The following is a 10,160-nucleotide window of genomic DNA, read 5'->3' on the forward strand; positions in this document are numbered from 1 at the left end:
TGCTTATAATCAAACAATAACGAGCATACTATGCTTATAATCAAACATAATGAGCATACTATGTTTATAATCAAACAATAATGAGCATACTATGTTTATAATCAAACAATCTCCTATTGAACATCTTTAAAGGGATTGAATTTGGATATCCATTGAGACCAGGAAAAGGATAAGTGGGTAGGACTGAAGTTGAAGAAGGTAGACTAAGGCAACATGATGTTCCAGAACCTTCTCCTACTTCTGAAGTTGAGTCAGGTGCTCATGCTGGGAAAGAAGGTATAGGACTGAATCCAGGCTTAGGCTTCTGTTGGGCACAGCTCCATCTGCCGAAGCAGTGCAACTTGTAATGTTCTCATTTCAGATGTGCAAGGATAAAGAGCTTCACAGAAAAGCTGTTGTGAACTTGGGAGACAAATAGGTAACTTTAAAAATAGGGAACATGAAGAAATGCATATGCTAGGGAAAGCCTTGAGTTTAAATTAAAAAAAAAATACTACTCGTACTTTATTTATTTATTTATTTTTAATTAAAAAAAATACTACTCGTACTTTATCTATTTATTTTTGGCTGCGTTGGGTCTTCGTTGCTGCGTGCGGGCTTTCTCTAGTTGCGGAGAGCGGGGGCGTCTCTTCGTTGCGGTGTGCAGGCTTCCCATTGCAGTGGCTTCTCTTGTTGTGGAGCACGGGCTCTAGGCTCACGGGCTTCGGTAGTTGCAGCATGCAGGCTTGGTGGTTGCAGCACGTGGGCCCTAGAGTTGTGGCGCACTGGCTTAGATGCTCCACGGCATGTGGGATCTTCCCAGACCAGACCTCAAACCCATGTCCCCTGCATTGGCAGGCGGGTTCTTAACCACTGCGCCACCAGCGTGGTCCCAGGCTGTTTTTTTTACATAAACTTGTTTTTGTTCAAATTCATTGATAAGGGCCCTAGTGGAGGGACATTCTGCACTTTGGATGTCTTAAGTGGGCTGATGTCTTAAGAGGGCTGCCTTGTGAGGAGCTTAAAGAGTCCACTTACCCAGCGCTTCTTAAACCGGCATGCATCAGAGCCACCTGGCAGTGCTTGTTCAATATGCAGAATTTATAAGAATATTTTTCTTGTTTATCCAAAATAATCTCTTGAAAGCAACTATATTAAGGACTTCATTTCTCACAATAGACCAAAAATTATTTTCTATATTTAAAAATTTTTTAAAGGCTACTTTAGCTTTACTAGGGAAATTTTTTTCTAAGGGAAAATCAAATCTCACTTGCAAAAACTTGGGAAAGGGCAAAATCAAGTTAAAAATTTCCCCCTATGAACTTAGAAATATTAATAAAAGCAAAATGTTCTAAAGGTTACATCAGTCAGGGTCCTGACCCCTCTTTCCCCCCCAAAAAAAGCCTTATATTGAGTCATTAGAGAATATTGTAATAAAGGCACTATTTGCAAGAGACGTGTTGGGCTGAGATAAAGAACAAGGGATGCTACACAACTCTTAGACCGGTAGGTGCAGGAGCCATTACCACCACTAGACCTGAAAGGGCAAGGGAGCCCTGATCCAGTTAAGGGAACCTAGAAAGAAAGCAGATGGAGAGGGCCGCCTGGCAGGAAGGAACCAGGGAAATAAATATGCCACCCTCATTGGCCAACTCTTCCAGAGGCTAGAGAGCAAAGGGAGCCCATGGATGCATTCCCCGTGGCTCAGTGTCGGGGGGCAAAGAGCAGGTGGAGAAGGGGAGAGAATGGATCCTGAGGGACAAATGGAGAAAATCCAACATCCATCAGAGGTGTCTAAGTGACAGGAGTGGCTATTGTGTATCTTAACAAGCACTGAAGAAAACAGTAAGATTTCCTTTCTACCATCTTGTTTATGTTACCCTGTAGTATGTTTATAAGAAATGTATTATCCTTAAGTGTTATGGTCTTGTATCTGGGGAGGGGAGCAGAATCCTGTGCCTCGCTCCCAGACATATAGAATCAAGTCTCACCCTGGAAGGGGCCCAGAAATCTGAGCTTTAAACAAGCACTCCAAATGATGCACACACAACTTTTAGAATCATGGAGCTACAAAATGAAAGGCTGGGCTGTAGCAGTTACGTTGGTAGGAAAGTGGTAACAGTTATCTATGTTGAGAAAGCAACTCTACACAAAAAGTATGTATGCACATAGACAAGGGAAGGGGTGAGTTCTAAAACTTATTTTCCCACGATAATGTTCATGTAAGAGCCTATAAAACTAAAAACACTCAGAGAACTTGGGGCAGGTGAAACATTAGGTCACCACAAGGGTCTGGGCCCCCTCCTGAGGAGTCCCAGGACCCCAACCGGGTACCTAAGTTCTCTTGGTCCCTGTCAGAGCTGCTCAGAATCCCAGTCTCCCAAGCCAGCTCAGCCCTAAACAGACATGCAGAGGGAACATCTGTGGCTTGAAAGAGGAAGGTCAGACCCTGACCTGGCTTCACAGGACCCCACAGGCCTTTTAGGTACCAATGGGCAGGCACCCTCCATGGACAAGTCTTACCTTCCCCTGCTCCTGGGGTGAGTGGCTGAACCTTTGTTACTTGGGCTGGGGAGTTTGGTTTCCTTGTCAGCGGTTCCCAGGTGGTGAAAGTTATCTGCCCAAGGTAATGTTAAGCACAAGGGAAATAACCCTTGGGGCTAGAGACAGCAAGGTTGTTCTGGAAGTTTCCAAGGCAGCACAGCTCTTGTGGCTGTGTCCCTATGGAGGCCCTGAGCTGGGCTTTTTGCCTCTCCTTGAAGTCTTCTGTCTTTGACTGGACCGCTAATGACCTGTGAAGCTTGGGACAGGGCAGGGGAAGCTGCAGGGTCAGCCTAGCTTCCCCCAAGAAGCCAGTGAGTTGCCTGCAAAGAGGAAATTCAACTGTAGGCCTCAGGGCAGAGAGAGAGGCCTTCTCTAACCCCAGAAGTTAGGAAATGCTCATTATATTCTATGTAAAGGGACCCCCAATACTTTCTGGGCTGACACAGAGAAGGACTATTTATTTCTCAGCAATGCTTGTCTGAGTTGGCAAGCTTGGGCTGGAGCAGGGAAAAGCAGATACAAAACAATCATGTGATGGAATTACACCTGCTGAGATAAAGAACAGTGTGGCTCCCCGAGCAAACATTCTTGCAGACTCTGCATTGCAAACTCTGGCTCAGGAGGTGCTGGGTTAATTTGTCTTTTGCCAACTAAAGGCAAATGGAGGGAGGCAGAGCCTGGCAGCTTCTCCAGGTGCCTGGTGATTTGAGGATCACTCTAACCGCTCCCCTCCTCCACCACTGCCCTCACACCCATGCCTAAATAGCTGATATGAGTTTGCTCCACTTCATCAAGGAGCAAGGAAATGCACAGCTCTTTATTTTTCCAAATCAACTGAAATGAAGCTCTGAGTCCATTCTTGCCCTGGCTGGTGGGATCCCTCTTCCCTTAATTATTATTCCCTTAATTATTATTGAAATTCCCTCTCCCCTTGCACTGGGCAGTACTAGAATCCAGGCATCTGCTTGGTAACAGGAAAGTGGGACAAGGGTCTGAGATAGTCTGTAAAAAAGCCACCATTATTAATATTGTTTCTTTTATTATGAGATGCAGACATTGGACTAAAAGATTTCTAATCATAGTGTCTACTTCACTGCAGGCTCTGCCGTAAGAGGGCCCTTGACCATGTTTTCAAGGTCATAAATTAGAGATTGTCCCTGAGGCAATAGTTTTGTGCCAAGTTTGGGGTAGAGGGAGGGTAGAAGGAGCTTTAAGGAAACTTTAGATCTTCCGCCCATAATCTGGGTCAGTTTCCCCATTCTTTGCTATAGATAAGTAATATAATTGCTCATTTCCATGTATATAGCCATATAAACAGCTGAGAGCATCCTCCTCTTCTCCCCAGATTGCTGCCACTGAGACCCTCCTACAGAGATATTTTGGAGGCTTAACTGCCAGGCACCAACTGCTCTCCCAGAGCCGTACAACCTCCAGAGCCCTGCACAGAGGAGGCAGGATCTCCACCATTTGAGGATGCCTCCCTGTTAATGTCCCCCCAGGCTTATAGAATTCAACTCTCTCCTTCATTCAGGAAGCTCCAGCTTCTCTCCACTCATCCCCACTCCATCCTCTGGGGCACCTCCAGCTTAATTCTTTCTTGGGCCTGACCCTTGAATTGTAGAGAAGCCGTTAATTAGCTCATTAGCTTACTGCCGTCATCCCCCAAGAAAAAATCAGGAGCCGAGACCACTGAACATAAAGCCTTGCCTGATTTGTAGAGCCAGTGAAGAGGAACAGAAATTGTTCATTTGTTTTTCTTCTTTTTTCCCTATAGAAGAAAGGAAAATAAGCCTCGTTTGATTATCACAGCTGAAATTCTGTCACCAGAGAGTCAGTGCTTCATGTGGGATATTGCTCTCTCCAAGGGATCCTAAGATGTCCCCTTGGCAAAGTTAACAAAGTATTACAAGCACCGGAGTTCCCTGGTGGTGCAGTGGTTAAGAATCCGCCTGCCAATGCAGGGGACACGGGTTCGAGCCCTGGTCCGGGAATATCCCACATGCCGCGGAGCCATGACTACTGAGCTTACACTCTAGAGCCCACGCTCCACAACGAGAGAAGCTGCCGCAGTGAGAAGCCCGCGCACCGCAATGAAGAGTAGCCCTCGCTCACCACAACTAGAGAAAGCCTGCGCGCAGCGACGAAGACCCAATGTGGCCAAAAATAAATAAATAAATTTATTTTTAAAAAAGTATTGCAGGCACCTTACTAATAGGTGCTCATTTGACACAGCCAGACAGTGGCAGGTGGGAGAATATGGGTGGGGAACGTGTGTCTTGGGGAGGCCTAGCTTTGCCCCACTTTACATTCAGGTCAAGTGGCTGGCTTTGTGGTTGGCCGTATCAAGTGACGCTGACCAGGAAGGCCTCTCCTCTTTCTGTTGAAGATAAGCTTGCACATTTCCTGTGGATTATTAGGGCTGGGTCACTGCATCCTAGGGAGGTAGCAAGGTGGGGTGATTAGTTTGGATATCAAATCACCTGGGAGTTATTGCTGTTTTATAAGAAACAAAGAATGACAAGGCCAAGTTCAGAATGAGGAGGGAATCAGAACATACGTTCACATAGTGTCTGGCAAGGCACTGAAGGCAGAGGCCTCATTTAGTGCCACTACGGTGGGGATTGGCGGTGACTTCATTAAACTCACAGGGTCAGGGGCAAGCACTGGGATAAGGTCTCCCCAGGACTGCCAAGAACCACTAGGCAGCTCCTGGGTCCCATCGGTATTAACAGAAGCTACAAGCAGCCTCTTGTTGGAATCAGTGCAACCTTGGCACTTACGTTCTGTGCCTCAGTTTTCCCCTCCCTAAAGTGGGGATAATAACATACCTACTCCATGGGGGTGTTGTGGGGATTTGTTAGTATATTTAAAGCACTTAGAAGAGTGCCTGGCACATTGCAAGTGTTATATGAATGGTAACTGTTGTAGTTATTGTTGTCTGTTTAAAGCCAGGTGGATCACAGAACCAGGAGCCTCAGGCAAGCCTGTGGAGCTGCAACTAGAAACAATTATTTACACTTGCTTCCCGCCTGCCTAGGGCTACAGATGAAATAATAGCTGTTAAACCCTCTTGGAGTCTCCCTGGGAAGGGCAAAATACCTGGATTTGCCACCACAATCCAGGTAACAAAGGCTCTTACTTGGGATTCTGCAGGTTAAATAGACACTACCCCTAGGTGGTAAAATACCCCCTTAATAGCCACGGTTTGAGGGGCTTTGCAAGGCTTTCGGGCTCCAACACATCTCTGTCAAGGGCTTGCCTCCGAGCCTAAAGTTGTCTCCAGTGCTTCCAGGAGTTCTGAAGAGGTAACCCAGTCTGCAGCCAGATTGTGTGGATCTTGATGCTGTACTCACTGAGAATCTTGAAGAAGTTACTTAATTTCTGCATCTCAGTTTGCTCATCTATAAAAGTAAGACTAATGAAAGTACCCTCTTTATAGAGTGTTTGGGAATTAAATGAAATAGTATGAGTAAAGGTTTAGCAAAATGCCTGGTAAACCCAACACTCAGTTATTGGTGGTGATGGTGGTTTTAGCTAGAGAAGCCATCAATTAGTGATTTAATAGTTATTAATCCACAAATACTCGATTTTTAAACATTTTATAATAAAATTATTAAGTATACAAAAATGTTGAAAAAGTAATACAGTGAACACCTTTATACTCACCATTTAGATTCAGTAATTGTTTTATCTTTGACTTTGCCATTTTTCCTGCTATTCATGATTTTGTGTGGTTATTTTGCTATCATGTGCATGTGTAATTTTCCCCTCAGTCATTTGTAAGTTGCAAGCATCATGACACTTCACTCCTAAATATTGCTACTTCAGCATGTAGCTACTCCAAATGAGATTCTCCTCATTACCATTACTAAATCTAAAACAATTGACAAAGACTTTTAAATATTTTCTAATGCTGAGCCAACATTCACACTTTTTCTGTTGTCCCCAGTATGTCTTTTAGAGTGTTTTTTCCAACTAGGAACCAATCATACATGCATGCATTGTGTTTGGTTATGTTTCTTTAAATCTAGAATCCCATCTTTCTTTTATAGGGCCACTGACTTTTGAAGAGACCAGGCCATCTGTCTGATAAAATGTCCCACTTTCTGGATTTGCTTTGCAGTGCTGTTTTCAGTGGGAATTTTGAGATAGGATGAAAAAACCTGGAGCTTGAATCTAGGGTCCCTGGGCTGTTCCAAGGACATATAATTCTACTGCCCATAGGAAATGAGGGAGGAAACCAAAAAACAAGGCACACTCATGTTTTTGAAACTCTAAACCTATTAAACACTAACTTCCTATTCTCCTCTCCCCCAGCCCCTAGCAACCACCATTCTGCTTTCTACGAATTTCACTATTAAGAGCCTCATATAAGAGGAATCTTACAATGTTTGTCCTTTTGTGATTGACTTATTTCACTTAGCATGATGTCTTCAAGGTTCATCCATGTTGCAACGTGTCAAAATTTCTTTCCTTTTAAAGGCTGCATATCATTCCACTGTATGGATATACCATATTTTGCTTGTCCATTCATCTGTTGGTGGACACTTGGGTTGTTTTCATCTTTTGGCTATTGTGAATAATGCTGCTGTGAACATGGGTGAATAAATATCTGTTCACACCCTGCAAGGCACACTCACTTTTACCTTTTATCTTGGAGCTAGCCCTCATGCCGCCTCCAGAAACTGGTAACTTTAGAAAACATGTTTTAAATCCAATTTTCTTTTCCATCATTTTCTCCCTTTTACTAAAGTCTAACATAAAACTACTCCTTCAGTTTTGCCATTATCTGAAGCTTACAGCCATCTATAAGAAAAATCTGGACACTACTCAAAGCACATATTTCTGTGCTTCCTAATGTGGCAAGTATATTGATTCTAATAATATCAAGGTGTGAGAAGCTGAAAGCTCCAAGCTTTTAAAGCCACTAAATGTAAAAGGTCAGAGAGGCCCTTTTAAATCTATTTAATGAATTTAAAAAATTTTAATGGGAACCTGTTAGGCTCCCATACTTTAGGGGGCTGTCTTATTAAAGGTATTTATTCCAAGTTCCAAATTAACATGTGTGATTTATTATCTAGCTGCCAACAAAATACAAGAGGAAGCAAGACAAAGAACAAACTCTGAACTGGGTGATCAGAAGATGGGGATCCAGCATCTGAGCTCTTTTCATAACCATGTGATCTGGGGCAAAAGCCTCCACTTTAAGTGGTTTAGTTTTCTCATCTGTCAAATGGGAAGTTGGCTGATAGCCCTCAAATGTTACGATAGCCAGAGCTACATTTTATTTATTTGCAGAAATCAACAATAGGGAGGCAGTTGAAGAAATGGGAAAGCCCTGAAGTTGAGTTCCAGCTTTTCTGCAAATTAGTTGGGTGATCTTCAGCAGATCCCTTAATTTTATGAGTCTAACTTTTCTAACTTACAAAATGGAGATGATAAATATTGCAGAGCAGTGATAAAGATTATAAGTAATGAAGTATGGTGGAAGGGCTTTGTAATTTTAAGGTGCTATAGGATCCCTTGAGAGTTGTTACATGGAGGATTTTAAGCCATAAAGAGCTGTACAAATGTAAGGTATTTACTATAGAAGTAAGGACGCTACTCTTAGTGACTCACTTATACCAACTTACAACATTTTACATCAAAAATGGATTCTAAATCCTGCAGCCCACTTCCTAAGAATCCATTCTCTATTGGTCCTTTTTCCTTAAACTGCCTTGGGTATTGTGGTAGATCCTCGCCTCATCCTTACTTTGTAAACTTTCAACAGCTGTTTGAAAGTGCTTGCTTAATTTGCTCCAGAACTTGTTGCAACATATCTTGTTTTAACAACCCTCCAGCCTGCCAGTGGAGCTTTGGTTTTTCCAACTGTGATGACTCTAAAGCCCTTCATCAATTCTTCTGAGTCCTGGAACACTTGATCAGCTAGTTGGGTTGCAAGTTGCTTTAATCACTGAAGAGCCAGCAGCTTCCCAGGCTTTGCCATGTTTTATAACCTGCAGTTTAATAATGATTGTTTAACAAGTGTTCCTCGCTGGAGCTTCAAATAGTCCCTATCAACGTTTGTTCACCCTTCTCTTAATAACCACACAACCCTCTCTTCTAAGGAACTCCCTGTGTTTCCAGTTCAAATAGGGAGTATTTGAGGAAAAAGAACACGGGAATAGATGAGCTCAGAATTGAGCTAAGAGCTCCAGGGATTACAAACTGTTTTAGAGTTGAGGATGGTATGCCAGGCTAAATGATTCGTGTGCATAAGAATTACCTGGAATTCAAAAAAAAGCACAGATTTCTGGACCCTGACCCCAGGGGTCCTCTTATTAAGGATTTATGAGGTGGTCATTTAGAATATGCTCCTCAGGTGGTTCTTTTTTTTAATATAAATGTATTTATTTATTTATTTTTGGCTGCATTGGGTCTTTGTTGCTGCACGCGGGCTTTCTCTAGTTGCAGCGCGCGGGGCCTACTCTTCGTTGCAGTGCACGGGTTTCTCATAGCGGTGGCTTCTCTTGTCGCGGAGCACGGGCTCTAGGTGCGCAGGCTTCAGTAGTTGTGGCTCGCAGGCTCTAGAGCGCAGGCTCAGTAGTTGTGGCGCGTGGGCTTAGTTGCTCTGCGGCATGTGGGATCTTCCCGGACCAGGGCTCAAACCAGTGTTCCCTGCATTGGCAGGCGGATTCTTAACCACTGTGCCACCAGGGAAGCCCTGTTTCTCAAGTGGTTCTGATGCAGGATTCCACATTTTTAGAAACTTGTGGAGAGAGCACTGTTTCTCCTACTGTTTTAAGCAAGTTGATTCTAGGCAAGCCACAAACTTACTGTGCTCAGTCTCCGTGTTTATACACGGCCATGAAAACAGCAACTGCCCTCCCAACCTCATGGGTTTGAAATGGGAGTAAAATGAGGTAACAGACATGAAACCATTTTGAAAAGTGAAGAGCTCATACAAGTGCAAGCATCCTCTTGCCTCAAGGGAGCAGACCCCAGCTGACAGCATCCTGCCCCTACCCCACTAGGTGCTGGCAGGTATTCATTTGAAGGAAGGGAAGTTCCACTGACCTGCCTTTGTCCACTTGGTCCAGACAGGCTCACCTAGGTTTATGCCTTTCCCAATAGAGTGCTATAGGACCACACATATTTTTGTCTGAAATCTTGCCAAAAGGGATCTGGGATGACCCTCCTAATAGGCCCAAGTCCTTCTTGAAATCTAGTTACATCTGTATCATTAATGAGCCTGTTGATTTCATGTTCTACAATGTCACATCCTTCCTGGGCCACACATGCCTTCTCTTTGAGCCAGGGCTTGCACCTGAGGGTGTGCAATCCACATCCGCCCCTCGTGCTTTGGCCGTGTTCCCAGGTACAGTATGTACCTTCTGAAGTTCAGAGTGATCAACTTCACGTTAATCTTTTCTCCCTCACTCTATTCTAATCTCTTTGGCAAGAACTTTTCCAGGGTATTCTACCCTTTTGGGCTACATTTATCTTGGGGAGTATCACTTCCAGTTAAAGCACACCGGCTTTCTCTTTCAGATATATTGGGCAGCCTACCAGCAAGACCCTTGACTGTTTGTGGCTTCATTTAAATATTCTGCAATTTCCAATGAGTGGCTGAGTGTTTGCAATTACCCTGGCCC

The sequence above is a fragment of the Monodon monoceros genome, unplaced genomic scaffold, assembly GCF_005190385.1.
Source record: "Monodon monoceros isolate NGI ecotype Baffin Bay Population unplaced genomic scaffold, NGI_Narwhal_1 Super_Scaffold_21, whole genome shotgun sequence".
NCBI lineage: Eukaryota > Metazoa > Chordata > Mammalia > Artiodactyla > Monodontidae > Monodon > Monodon monoceros.